At 31.8% G+C, this 11105-nt stretch overlaps 1 non-coding gene across 1 annotated transcript; it reads left to right on the top strand.

Annotated features, from left to right (window-relative positions):
- Positions 1-541: 541 nt before the first annotated feature.
- Positions 542-667, top strand: LOC113194263 (small nucleolar RNA SNORA77). Its single transcript, XR_003302259.1, has one exon. It is a non-coding gene; the product is annotated as a small nucleolar RNA SNORA77 (small nucleolar RNA).
- Positions 668-11105: the final 10438 nt, after the last annotated feature.

The raw sequence follows: 11105 nt of genomic DNA, 5'->3' as shown, positions 1-11105 counted from the left end.
TTCTTTATTTTTTTTCTTTCATTACTTCATTCTAGTATACTTTTACTTAGTTGGATTTTAAATATTTTTAACAACATAATTAGTACTTATAATTCACCATTCAAAATAAAAAATATTGCACTGGCTAATTATTGTTGTTGTTGTGTTTAATAATGGTGGTAGGTCAGTTGGATAACCACATGGGAGTAAATGTATCTTGATTCTTGTTTCACATTACACATAACAATAGATGTAGTTATAACAGAAATCAACAACTCATTATGTAACTTTAGAAGAGAGAGCTATGTTTAAAATAAGAGAGATCAAGAGAGAAATTTTTCTAAGTTGAACTGTATTTTAAAACTTTTTTTTAAAATTGCTAAAAGTATCATTAATTGGGCAAACAGATGACTCAGAGTAAAATGAAGTGTTTCTAATACACATATTTGACAAAAGATTCATATCCAGATATGAAAAGAAAATCAACAATAAAAAAATAAACCAAGTAGAAAATAGGAAGAAGATGTGCACATACAATTCTCAAAATATTATAGCAAATATTGAAGACTTACTCAGCACCCAGCTGTAGCCCCCGGCGGGTACTTTTTCTCTCTACCAGAGAAACATTCCAGGGTACAGTGGCTGCCTGGATCTGTCAGGAGCAGTGCAGCTGTCTGGGAACAGAACATGCTTAAAAAAAAAAAAAAAAAAAAAAAAAAGCTTATGTCAGATAGGCAATTAAGCAATATTTATTAGATACCTATGAGAATAGTTAAGATGGAAAATAACAAATGCTGGCACTGATATGGAACATAATAGTAAAACATTATAGTAAAAACTACTACCATGATTTTAGAAAGTTCTTAAGCAGGATCTACTAAAGTTGAAAGAGTGTAACAGACCCTATGACCCAGCATTTGTTCTCTTAGAAAAATACCTAAATGCATACACATGTTCAACAAAAGACAAGTATTCTTGTGATTTGTCCTAGCAATATTTGTATAAGCCTCAATTTGGTAGTTATGTAAAGATCTATTTCCAGAAGAAGGCTGAATGAATTGAGACATATTTACAAAATGAAACTATATGAAGGGAAGACTTAACCCTTCAAAACTACATCTTGAAAATATGAATAAAAAATCACAAAGCTATTTTACAAAATAAAAGACACTACAATACATCCTGTGTAGTCTTGTTTTCATAAATTACAAAAACTAATCTAGGTTGCTAGTAGTCAGGGTAAATAGTTACTCTTGACAGGAGGAGGAGTTAATAAATGAAGGAAAACAGAAGGGAGAATTAGAGGTTACTCTTTTTGTCATTTTATTTTGTATTATGTATATAATATTTATACATATTTATGAAATACAATGTGATATTTTGATTCATTTATACTTTCTTTGTAGTGAGTACATTCAAATTCAACTCTTCTAAGTACTCTAAGATATATAAAGTTCTATCATTAATTATATTGATACTTCTGTGCCGTATACACCAGAAATTGCTACTACTCTCAAATAATAACACAGTGTCCCATGACTAACCTCTCCTCCTCTCTTCCTCCCAGTGATTGGTAGTTACTATCCTACTCTCAACTCCCATACATCAATTATTTTAAATCCCACATAGGTGTGAGGTCTGTTTGTGTTTGCCTTTCTGTACCTGACATACTTCACTTAACATAATGACATCTAGGTCCATCCACACTGTTGCAAAGGACAGGATTTCATTCCTCCTTTGTGGCTGAATACTATTCCATTTTATATGTGTAGCACATTCCCTAGATGCTCTTAACATTGTTTCTTGATCTAAATGTTTAAGTGTAGGCTCAATTTGTAAAAATCTATGGGGTATACATTTGTGAAAAGTGAACTGTTCTTTAAATATTTTCTACTTCAATATGAAGTTGAATAAAAACAAAAAGGAAGGAAGGAAGGAAGGAAGGAAGGAAGGAAGGAAGGAAGGAAGGAAGGAAGCAAGCTAAGTAAGACTTGGACCAACCTCTGTCTTATCATGTGCATGTCTCTGTCTATTTTCCTGCCTCTTAGCAGTGGGGTATTTATCATTCAGACTCCTATTTTATCATTCAGTTTTACGGAGCTTTACTGCATGTCTGTGTATTCATAAGTAATAATTTTAGAAATGCATGCAATTATTTATTTTTTGAACTTTATAAAAGGGTGTTTTTAAAAGTATGAATAACATTTATTTTTTTAAAAAATAGTGCAGTGTAGTTATATGTAAAAGTGGGGTTTGTTTTGACATAATCCTACATGCATGGAACATAATTTGAATTTGCTCCATTTCTGTTAAAGATTTTAGCATGCTACATATTATGGTCATTGCTGTTCACTTTTTGTATTTGTTATTATATTGTTATGACTCAAAATTGAATATACCCTACACAGCTGCACAGTGCACATAGGTCCATGTGCACAGGTAGGTGCTTGTGTGTGTTATACAAACATGAATTTCCTAGACATTTAGATTAGTTATGAGTGAAGTTTGATCTGTATTTTGTTCTATAATGTTTTATGCATATTTTTCAATTACATTATTAAAAATATCTTGTCCTAACAGGAAATGTAATATACTTTTGAACTTCTGTTCAAATGTTGCTATATGTCATTATCAATTAAAGAAATGAAGTAATTGTTTCAATTTTAAAAAGCTAGAATTAGTTCAATTAGTATTACTTTTGCATCAAACATAGCTAATATAAACAGACTGAATAAGAATTGATTTTGTAGGCCATAAGTCTCAAGAACTTCATTGATTTTATAATCATTACATATTTTGAGGGGCATAGTTTGACTTGTGGTTTATATGAATCCAACCAATAACAAACATGTTGGATGAGGTTTTAGTGTATACAGACATTTAAACTAAGTTTTAAATAAATCTCAGCCACCAGTGGTTCTTCATTTGACTACTGTGAGCACATACTGATATGTTCAGAGAATCAGTTCTGAATAACAAATACAACTTTCCTCTTATTACCTTCTTAGTCACATGATGATAATAATAGTCTATAATCATCATTAAGATGAAATATCTCTTCCTTTTCTCTTCGAGGAGAAAAGGAAGAGTTGCCATAAGCAGTAGAATGCAAAATTCACAGATGGGAAAATGATATATTTTAATCAGCCTTTGACAAAATGGGTTTTGAACAAGGGCCTAACATCCCAGTAAAGTTCATTATTCCCAAGGGTAACATTTTCAAGGCTGGTTGGAGGTGAAAATATTTTCATTTGTTAGGAAACTGCTCTCCTTGAAAGAATTTTTACACCTGTGGAAGAAGAAAACATATTTGCCCCATGAAACCTTGTCTGAAATATTATATTTACGAGGAAATGTCTCCATGAAACATATTTTATTTCATAGACTTTCATTTTGTGAACTTGAAGTAGAAAAAATTATTCATAATTAAGTGTAGAACTGCTTCACTTCATCAATAAAAGATTTTTTTGTCCAAGTGAAAATAAGAACAAAAAGATAAAATTAGTATGAAAAAGAGTGTTTTCCTTTTCTTAAGTCTATTCATACCTGCATAAACAGGTAGGCAGAACTCCTATTAATGTGTATTCTTTTTGGAAATTACTATTAAGCCCTTCCTGAAAATCCCTATCACATATTTTACTAAAGAATGAAGATGATAAATTTTACTAGTTTTGATAAAAGTTTTCCTAAGCAGATTTTTTTTTCTTCCTCTGTTTTGTATTCTATTGATAACTGGTTCTTTGAACAAGGAGAAAACTATTAAAATATGTGTCTGTGAATTATAGTTCAGTTTTCTTCTAACAAATATACACAGATTATTCCAATAAATGTGATTTGAAGTGTAACCAAAGACCTGTTCCCTAGCTAATGTGTTAGAGGTGTCCAAGAGTCTTTAATGTTTTTCACTGGAGTCAAATCTTTAAACCAGAGCCCTGCCTTCAGAATGAGGATAATATGTGCTACAATAATGCATTAATAACCATTTTATTTATCATGTTAGCATGTGGTCAATTTTTATAATGATCTGTTCTTTAGATGGCAATTATCTACATAACCTGACATGAATCCTGGAAGGAAGCTCCATTTAGAATGCTGAGAGGTTGCAAAGAAGCCGATTAATAAATCAGATTTACAAGAATTGGAGATGTACTCATTATTAAAAATAACTGATTCTTCAATTACTCAAGTGAGCATAGGGAATAGACAAAGCCAGGAAGAGTCTGGGACTGCCTGTACAATCCATTGTGCCTCATCAGTATGCACATGGCATAGACTAAAATAAGGAAACTCTGCATAAAGTCTGTAATTATTTACAGAGAAGGTAGCTACTTCATCAGGAAACCTCTTTATTTCTTACTTAGATACTTCCATAGCTTATGTGATATTCTCAAGAAAATTATGCTCTATAATTGCATAGGTTCCAGGTTTGTTTATAATTAGCAATGCTAGTTAGTCTAAGTCCAACTTTAAAAGTATTACACAGCAAAGAATCCCCTAGTAAACAAATGCCACTAATTTTCAAAATAGTCTCTTTGTAGTGAGTTTACAAGGGGGTTGAAGGCTCTCTTTTTTCTTCTTCCTGAGAGCATCTCTCCTGTGGAGGAGAGGATACATGGATGTCCACTGCTCATCATTTTTCCTAAACATTATTGAGAAACAGATGAGAACCTAGAAGTAATAGAAACTGGTGGTAAAAATAAAGTTTGCCTAAGAGATAACATACAAAATGAGGGATTACAGTTTGGAAAAGAGGAAAGAACAAACAGGAAAGTGTTTACCTATTTCCCAAATCTATTGCTATCTACTTTAATATTTGCAGAAAAAAATCTCATTATTCTGTCTCATCACGGTGAAGACCTTTCCAGTGATATGTTTTGGTTCCATTATTGCAATTGATCTAATTTGCTGTTGCTTTCTTCGTGAATATTACTCAGGATTTTAAATCACACACCAGGGAACTAAAAATCATAATGGACATATAAACGCTATGCAGAATGAATAAATGTCATTATCTTTCGCTGGGTTGGCAACCACTGAACCAAATTGAGACTACTGGGAACTTTGTCCTCCTTTGAGAAATGAAATATATGTCAAGTTTAATTCCTTTGAAAAATAATACAAAACTATTAAACAAAAATTATATAACACATAGTTATGCTTAAAACCATAAGGAAGTGGGTGTCCTACATGGTATTAAAATCTTGTCATGACAAAATTAAAGCAGCACAGGAAAATCATTGTTGACTACAATGTGACTCTCAAATTTCCCCTAAAAATGAAACTATAATGTGTGAAAGAGAAATACAATCAATTGTCATAAGACTGATCTCTTTTTGCAGACCATATAAATAAATTTCCATCATGTTCCAAGTGCTTTTCTGAAGTAGTTGCCAAAGATTAATTATTCCTGTCTTTTCTCAGGGAATTTAATATTGCTGATCTTGGAAAAAGTAGGAAGCATGTGGAATATCTCTTTTTTGCAGCAGTTCCAAGTTGTAAAATTGTATGTTTTATGTATTCAATAAATGACTAAGTTAATAGCCTTATTATTCCACATTTAATAGTAATATGATCCCATATTTGAGGTAAGCAGTATATTGGATTTCACTGTGAAGAAACTGAAGGATTTTTAATATTACCACTATTAAGAGAGCCTTCCTGACTCCTCCATGTGGAGTATACTTGCTGCTTTATATCGGTGCAATCTTTTTATTTAAAGCTTTTCTAAGCCTTTTCTTCTCATGATATTCTGTCACATTGCACCTGGCCACATAGTCTTTCTTGATCCAGGACTTTCCATAAACCAGATAGCTGCTCTCAAATCAGATCTTCTTATGTGCAATCAGATAAATAAAATCCATGGTTCATTTCCTCTAATTCCAAGTGCTGAAACATAAGGCCACCAAGTAGGATGAGAGCTCTACATTTTGTGGAAGGATTTGAAAACTAATGACAGAAAGAAAGAATGCATCTAAGATCTAAAAATCCATCATTCACAGGGAAGGAAAGTAAAGGAGGGATAATACCCTTACTTTAATCATTTTTATAAGACCATTGAATAATGGTTTAAGAAATCAAACCTGTCTCCATAAATTGATATTGATTAATGATAATGATGATGGATGATGAAGGAAATAATCATAAAATAAGCACAAATTTAATTCAAAATAGACACATATTTAATAAGGAATTTATAATGAACTAAGGATTTCTTGTAAAGCCCATCTTCTCATGTTGAAAATTAAAACACACTATTAAAAATAAATATCACTTATTTTTACAATTACCCTTCCTGTCATTGACATTGTCAAATACACTTAAAGTACTATTTCAAGACCCTTATATTAGCTCTGAAATAATCTCACGTATAATAAGAGATATGCACATAGAATGGTTTATTGGTGAAGTAATAAACACCTGAGAGGGAGGGAGGGAGGGAAGCAGGATTGGGCAGGAAAGTGATTATTCTGCAAAGAATTTTCAACAAGGGTCTCAGTACTATGGGCACTTTTGAAGCTAGAAAACACTGAGTTGCCTGACCCTTTAGTCCTCAGGCAAGGAACCTGACTTTGGTACCACCATTTTGACTGGTCTGATACAAGTTTTTCTGAAAAGAGGGCTCAACCTTGAATAAAATGGCTCTCTGAGACCTATAAAGATTTCTGGGAAGACTCAACAATGAAATTTCAGCAGCAACATTCTGAGCATCAGCAGAAACTGATGCTGTGGGCCTGAAAGTGTGTGTGTATGTTTCGGGGAAAGGGAGTTGCAGAAAGCATAGGGTTCACTCCACTCCTTCATCTAAAAACATAAGAGAAACAAATATCCTTTGAAAAACACCAATTATTATAAACAGTGATTCATTTCCACAATAATTAGTTATATAAAACTTAATTATTAGGGAAATATATATACTTTAGTTACATAATAAATCTTTTGGAGTATATTCAAAGACATTTCCCTATTTTTGTGTTTTAATGGAGAGTTTTGTTTCTATTTTAAAATTATAGAAAATTATATATGCATCTATTCAGATAGCTAATATCAAGTCAGATATATATATATATATATATATATATATATATATACACTGTTTAAGTTCATCATTAATCTCATTATAAGCTAAACCTGAGGTTGAACCTGTCTAACCCATAAAGGACAAATACTTAAATATAAATATATATAAATATATATATATATATATATATATATATATATATATATATATATATATATATGATTTTATGTATATAAGATCTTTCTAAGATTTAATTTTATATATATAATATTATATATATATATATATATTAAATTCAGGGAACTTTTGCAAAGCACATTAGCATCCATAATTTGATGAGGCCTCATCCAATCAAAGTGTGAATAGAACAAAAAGAAAGGACTTCCCAGGGAAAAGAGTATTCTCTCATACACTGCCTACTGATTTCTTGTGCATTGTTAGCTTTCCCAGGACTCTAACCTGCTGGGGAGTTCTGCAGATTTGGACTTGCCATCCATCATAATTATGTGGGTCAAAGACTTACAATATCTATTTGTCTGTCTGTCTCTGTTTATACACACACACACACACACACACACACACACACATACACACACGAAACAACAAACTGAATCAGTTCTCTGGAGAATCCTGAATAAAATACTAAGATTAACATTTATTGATAAAAGTAAGGAGCTTATCACAGTGATTTTATATAATTATAACTTTCATCTCATTTTTAACTCATTGTTGTGTTAATAATACATTATAAATATATATTCCTACATAACAAAAACTGGATTTAGTGCAAGAATAATTTCACCTTCTTTTGTTGTCTCATGAACTAGATCCTCAGTAAAATTATACCAAAATTACATGTCTGTGACTACAGTTAAATCAAAGAGGAAAATGTCAGAAAGTTATTTAAGAATAACTTATTCTTAAATAACAAATTTTATTTTATTCCTCTCCTTTATTATCTTTCCCAAAGATGAGTATAAGTTTATTGGTGGTCCATATGGCCTTACTAGTTCATTAAATCAATATTTATTGTACATCTACTATTTTCCATATTCCATCCTAGGGACTGGAGTAAGTAACAATTATACCTTGGCTTTGTGAAACTTATACTGCAGTGAACTCTAGGGAGAAGGTAACTTTCACCTTCAATCTTATTCTAAGTGTAATTGTGAGCTCAAACTGTTTAACTTCATCATTAATCTCATTATAAGCTAAACCTGAGTTTGAACCTGTCTAACTCACAAAGGACCAAGAAACTGATCTCCAGTGATGGCCTTCAAAGGCAATCAAAAGTAAGTAAACAAATAAACAAATTAGTAAATAAATAAATAAGTCATAATTTTAAAAGTGAAACAGTCTTTTGTCTTAACAAGGAAACCAGTATATAAGAATAGTATATCAGGAACTTTAACATAATGTATACATAGGCCAATTCAAATTAACCAGATATACAGTGATTTCAAGCTTGAAGGATCTCCACATGATTCTAATTCATGCTAAAATTTGAAAAACACTGACTAGTTTAATCATCAAAAAATGAGTTAGCTAAGTGATGACTAGAGTTAAAATAGTAATCATAAAAATAATCCATTAATCCAAAAGAATTCTGGAAAAGAATATGAACAGATGGACCATGGGACACCCACCTACAAAAAGTATGCAAACCTTATGAGTGTAGATATGATTTATAGTTTATAATTTTGTGAACTTTGTGTTTGATTGTTTTGTATTATTTTAAAAGGAATAAAAGTTGTCATTTATTTATTTCTCAAGGGAACAGAATGTTCTCAATAATCTTTTATTTTTTTGTACTTGCTAACTTGGCAAAATATGATATAGCTTATTTATATAAACAATGTTTCTATTTCCATTATGAGTTTAATACACAGATGTATGATTTGAAACCTTGACTTCATCTAGAAAACAACAGTGTGAATTTGAGCCATTGTCATAATGAAACCAAAAAGGCCACTGGAAAGGTCTTCACAGTGAGATGTACATTCATATTTGTACAAGTCAGCTGAAGTAAGGGAAGCTAGTGGTACAAAGAGAGACAGATTGCCTAAGAGATAAATGTTAAAGGAAGAGATATATATTTGGAAAAGAGAAAGAAACATACACAGAAAAGTGCCCACTTCTCAAATCTAGGTATATATCCTAATATTTGTATAAAATTTTCAAAGTTGGAGCACAATGCTATGGCTTCTATTCTTTCCTTTTATTGTTCTCTCAAAAACAACAACATCTAAAGACAACAGGACTACAAAATCTCTGGTTGTTGCAAATAAAAAAGCTTAGATTTCAAAATTATTATTTCTAATAAGACCTTAAATAAGGTCTAATAAGACATAAGACATAAATATTTTCAAAAGAAGAACTTGTCTTTCTTTTTTTTTTTTTTTCATCTCCTTCTCAGTGGCACAAAACTAATTCTCAGTGCAATTGATATAACACTGATGAAGGAAAGAGTCAAGTGACCAGGAAGTGTGAAAAGACAAGCACACTAACAAATATTTCAAGATATGTTCTTACTCCAAAAAATAAAATAGTTTTCAATATACTTTAAAATGGAATTGAGCTCCAGACTAAACCAATGATTAATATTAGACATATTCCAAAAGGAATGCATGCCTCTTTAATCTCATACAACTGCTAAACAGTATCTCTGCCATCATATTCTTGCATAATTAAGTTCTGACCCAAGAAAGGATTTTAACATTTAACCTTACATAAGGTCATTATTTAAGATTCAGCTTAATATTAAGTTTTTGTGATTGCTATGAGTTCTAATGTGGATACTATATTAGGACTGCTATAGCAAAACACCACACCCAGGTAAAATGACAAAATTTATTGTGTCACAGTTCTGGAAGCTGAAAATCAAAGACCAAGGTCTCTACGGGATTGATTCCGTCGGAGAACTGTGGTGGAGAAATATCCTAGCTTCCAGTATTTCTTTGGCAGTTTGGTTTCCACTGTTTCACTAGATCTTTATCTTCATCTTTACCTGGTGTTCTCCCTATTGTATGTGCATGTGTCCAAATTTCCCCTTTTGTTAGAACAAAATTTTGGGATTGGGGCCCATCCTCTTCCAGCAGTATCTCGACTAGTTATGTCTACAATGACCCTGCTTGCAAATAAAGTGATTTAATCCCTAAAATTTGAGTTTCTAGGGGTTAAAAATCCAGCATATAAATTGGAAGGGAACACAATTCAACCTGTTAAGAACACTAACCATATTCTCTGTTCCTCTATCCGTTGATGGCTTATCCTTGCAATATGAATAAAGTCCAATTTCTGCACAAATCCAAAACACTTCTGACTCCAGCCTACATATTCAGTCTCATAATATGACTGCAGCTCTTTGTGTTCAATATTACCACTCCTTTAATTATTCTATATAATGATCTCAGCATCAGAATAGCTTCACCTTGTTATGTATTCTCTGTCTCAAACACTCTCCACAACCACCTTCTCCTTGTTTAGCTAAAATACTTATAGCCTCTAAACACATATTAAATCATCACCCCAGGCAAATGTTCCCTATGCCTACACTTAGCACTCATGTGACTTAGCACTTCCATATGGTTCTGAAGCTCCTCTGTAAATGTTATGACACACTTGTGGTAGTTTATTTTCTGTCTTCTCTTTCAAGATTGTAAGTTTTATGAGAGCAGGATATATGTCAGTTCATTGATCAATGTATTTGCAATGTGTGGTAGCTTTTCATTTGGCACTTGTTAATGCTCAAAAATTAATTGCTTGAACATGACAAGATTTATGTAAGTCCATACATACCCTACAATAAAGTTGTTCAACCAGTTGCTAATCATTATACAATGGTATAATGATCACATTATGTTTCTCCCTTTAGTTCAATATATGTTTTGAATTCAATTGACATTGATGAATGTCAATGTCTAACACATTTCTCTAGTGTACCAAAATAATGCTCCTGGGAAAGAGAGCAGGGGGGGGGGGGGAAGAAAATATTAAAATGAAATAAAAACTTAAGGTAAACATAGCTAGTCTTAAGTGAACCAACATTGAATCCTGGTGCTCATTGTTTTCATTTCAAATGTTTATGCCTAAGAGAAAAAGAAATAAT

Source organism: Urocitellus parryii, chromosome 2, assembly GCF_045843805.1.
Source record: "Urocitellus parryii isolate mUroPar1 chromosome 2, mUroPar1.hap1, whole genome shotgun sequence".
Lineage (NCBI taxonomy): Eukaryota > Metazoa > Chordata > Mammalia > Rodentia > Sciuridae > Urocitellus > Urocitellus parryii.
The sequence above is the reverse complement of the archived record's forward strand: the minus strand, read 5'-3'. Positions and strand labels throughout refer to the sequence as shown.